This window comes from Penaeus chinensis, chromosome 23 (genome assembly GCF_019202785.1).
Source record: "Penaeus chinensis breed Huanghai No. 1 chromosome 23, ASM1920278v2, whole genome shotgun sequence".
NCBI classification, from domain to species: Eukaryota; Metazoa; Arthropoda; class Malacostraca; order Decapoda; family Penaeidae; genus Penaeus; species Penaeus chinensis.
This window is the reverse complement of record NC_061841.1, coordinates 15,235,739-15,239,834: the sequence shown is the minus strand read 5'-3', so window position 1 is coordinate 15,239,834 and position 4,096 is coordinate 15,235,739.

The following is a 4,096-nucleotide window of genomic DNA, read 5'->3' as shown; positions in this document are numbered from 1 at the left end:
TGTGTGTGTCTGTGTGTGTGTGTGTGTCTGTGTGTGTGTGTGTGTGGAGGAGATTGACAGCGAGTCTGCGTTTGTATATTTCTGAGGAACAAATCCTTTTACGGCTCGCCTCCCCGACCCACTCACGCTGACCCGTACTTGACAGTGACATTGGCACAGTGCCGCCGCTGGCCAAGAGGCCCTGATTGCTTCCATTGAGACGAAGGGACGGAGGAGGGGAGGAGGGAGGAGGGGGAGGGAGGACGGAGGAGGGGAGGGAGAAAGTAGATGAATGACGGAGTGAGGTAAAGGAGGTGTAGGGAAGAAGAGGAGAAAGGAAGAAAGAAAAGAGAGGAAGTAGAAAGAAAGTAATACGTGGGAGACAGGATAGAAGGGTTTGATGGAAGTAGATGAATTAAACATCGAGAAATTAAAAGATAACGGAGAAGATGGAGGTTTGTGGGAGAGAAAAAAGGAAGGAAGGAAGGAATGGAATGGATGAGATGGCAAATTCCAGGAGATATTAATTTAATTCCAACAGACTCGCGGCCGAAGAACCCTATGGTGTGTGGGACTTTTCTTCTTCTTCTTCTTCTTCTTCCTCTTCGTCTTCGTCTTTTTCCTCTTCTTCTTCCTTTTCTTCTTCTTCTTCTTCTTCTTCTTCTTCTTTTTTTTGGGGGGGGGTTCTGTATTGCTCTTGACTTTTCTTTTTTTGTATTTTCGTTTATAGTTTTATTTTTTATTTTTATTTTTTTTGCATCGATTTATTTTGATTTATTATATTATTAATAATATTTAACATTTTCGTTGTTGCTTCATTCTATTTTCTTTATTGTTATCTATATCTTGTGCTATCTCCAACGGCTTAATCCACAATCATCTCCACCATTCTCCCTCTCCCCTCATCTCTCACCCCAACGCCACCCCAACCTATTTCTCTGCTGCCTCACGCTTCCATCACCCCCCCCCCCCTCTTCACCCCCACCCCTTTCCCCTTCTAAAGTCCAACGTCTGTGTCTGTTGCATTGAACAGCTGATTAAGACCATTTCCCTTGACGTCTTCTAAGTGCTTCCTTTGCTGAGATCCCCCCTCGTCCCTTCCCTTTCCTCTCCCCTCTCTCTCCTCTCTATCTCCTCTCTCTCTACTCTCTCTCTCTCTACTCTCTCTTTCTCTACTCTCTCTCTACTCTCTCTCTACTCTCTCTCTACTCTCTCTCTCTCTCTTTTTCTCTCTCTCTCTCCTCTCCTCTCCTCTCTCTCCTCTCTATCTCCTCTCTCTCTACTCTCTCTCTCTCTACTCTCTCTTTCTCTACTCTCTCTCTACTCTCTCTCTACTCTCTCTCTACTCTCTCTCTCTCTCTTTTTCTCTCTCTCTCTCCTCTCCTCTCCTCTCTCTCCTCTCTCTCTCCTCTCTCTCTCCTCTCTCTCCTCTCTCTCTCTCCTCTCCCTCTCTCCTCTCTCTCTCTCCTCTCTCTCTCCTCTCTCTCTCCTCTCTCTCTCTCCTCTCTCTCTCTCCTCTCTCTCTCTCCTCTCTCTCTCTCCTCTCTCTCTCTCTTCTCTCTCTCTCTCTCTCTCTCTCTCTCTCTCTCTCTCTCTCTCTCTCTCTCTCTCTCTCTCTCTCTCTCTCTCTCTCTCTCTCTCCTAACTCCTCTTCCCTTTCACCTCTCCCTTCCCTTTCTCTTATCTTCCCTCTCTCATCTCCTCACTTTCCTCTCTCCTCCTCCCACTTCCCTCTCTTCTCCCCTCTTCCCCCTTCTCTCCCCTCTCTTCTCCCCATTTCCATCTCTTCCCCCTCTCCTCTCCTTTTACTCTTCCCTCTTCCATTCCCTCTCCCCTCTACCCTCTTTCCCCTTTCCTTTCCTCTCTCCTATTTCCCTTTTTTCCTTTTTCCTTCTCTCCATTTCCATTTTTCCTTTTCACTCTCTTCTCTCTTTTTTCTCTTCTTTTCATCATTTTTACCCCATTTTGCCCTCCCCTTCATACAATTATTTTCTTTACTTTCTTTATCCTTTTCTCTTACCCCCCCTCCTCTCCCTTCCCCTCACTTCATCTCCCTTTATCTCCCTTTATCTCCTTTCCCCTCACTTCCACTCCCATCTCCTCACTTCCTCTCCCTTCCCCTCACTTCATCTCCCTTTATCTCCCTTAATCTCCCTTCCTCTCCCTTTCTCTCCCTTCCTCTCCCTTTCTCGCCTGCTCTTTACCCCATCTTCCTACGTCTCTTGTTGCTACTTATTCAAGTCTGTTGCTGCTTTCTCTTGGTGTTTCCATATCTTACAAGTCTTCAAAATTAGCGTATTTTATTTTGTATGTATGTAAACCTACGTATGTTTGTTGTCCATCGTATACTTCATGTGTGTCGTGAATTTGATAACATCTGTCTGTCTGTCTGTCTGTCTGTCGATCCCAATAGTGATCTCTAGCTCTTGGTATCTAGATGTACGTGTTTATTTGGAATGAATGAATGTATTAAATCCACTTAGAACTTCGAGGACGACCGCGCTCCCCGGTGTGAAGGGCGAAAGTGGCTTGGCTCTGTTATCAGTTTTTATCGTGTCGGTCACGATGGCGGCGTGTTTGTTCCGAGGCGCTCTGTATCGGGGCTTGATAGTGGGCGAGGTGTTAAGACGCTGTCACTGGGGTGGGGCGCTCCTCATGATCTCGCCTCTTATTGGTCTATTTTTGTTTTTGTTTTATCTCTCTTTCTCGTGTGTCTTTGCTTCTCTTCTCCTCTCTCCTTCCTCCTCTCTCTCCTCTCTCTCCTCTCCTCTCCTCTCCTCTCCTCTCCTCTCCTCTCCTCCCTCTCCCTCTCCTTTCCTCTACACGCTCTTTCTCTCCACTCCTTCCTTCTACACGCTCTTTCTCTCCACTCCTTCCTTCTCTCCATTCTCCCCTCTTCTCAACGCTCTCCCTCGCTCCTCTCTACTCCCCCTTCTTTCAACTTCCCCCTCCCTCTCTCCTCACTCCTCTCCTCTCCTCTCCTCTCTCTACTTCTTCCCTCTCCTCTCTACACTTCTTTCCTCATCGTCTCCCTCTCATTTATCAATGTTTTCCTCCATTTCTCCGTTTATCGCCTCCCTTCCGGGCCCAGCTTTCTCGTGTGCTTTATCTCTCTCTGCATCTCCCGAAATTCCTTCCTGGGGCGCAGTCAACAGCTGATCACTTCACTGTGCTCATGCTGGGTGTGTTTTATAGTTCGCTGTACATGTTATCGGTGATGATAGTGATGATAAAGGTGTCGACGATGGCGGTGGTGGTGGTGGTGGTGGTGGTATTTTTTTGTTGGTCTGTCTTCTCTCTCTTCCCTTTTCTTCTTCTTCTGCTCTTCTCTCTTCCCTTTCTCTTCTCTGTTATGTGTTCTCCATTCCCTCTTTTTTTTCTGCGCCCTTTTATCTTTTTCCCTCTGCTTTCTTCCTCCTATGTCTCCCCCTTCCCATCTCCTCTCTCCATTTCCCCTCTCCGTTGTCTCCCTTCCCCCTTCGCATATCTCACCTCCTCCTCTTCTCCCTCTTCGCCGTTCCCCTCCCTCTCTTCCCCTGCCCCCTGCCCCCCCCCCCCCCGCCACGTACTCCCCCTTTTATCTAACTTGCTGGCTTAGGAGCGAGATCGAGGGGGGAGGGGGGGAGGGGGGAGGGAAGTTAAAGGGTAATAGCAGGAGGGGAGGAGGAATACTAAGTGGGGAGGGGGGGGGTGAGGAACGAGGTAGAGGGCCGGCTTAGGGGGGAAAGGAGAAGGGGAAGTAGGGAAAGGGTGTGGGAGGCCGTGGAGGGGAGGGGGGAGGGTGAAGGGGTGAAAGGGGATTGGAAGGGAGGGGTTTGCTTTGGAGGGGAGGGGCAGGGAAGGAAGAAGGGAGAAGGGGGTAGTGGATGGGGAGGGGGACTGTGCCACGTTGGTGGTTCCTAAATATACCCGCTATTTGCCGGTACACACACAACCCCCCCCCCCCCCCTTCCCCTCTCCTCACGTCTCCTCTTCCCTCTTCCCTCTGTCCATCCCTCTCTTTTGTCCTGTTTTCTATGTCTCTTTTTTATTTTATTTTTTTTTTCTCTCTCAGGTGTAAATTACATGCGTTCGTGCGCGTTCGTCTTTTCGTCCACACCTGCCTCCCCATCCCCTC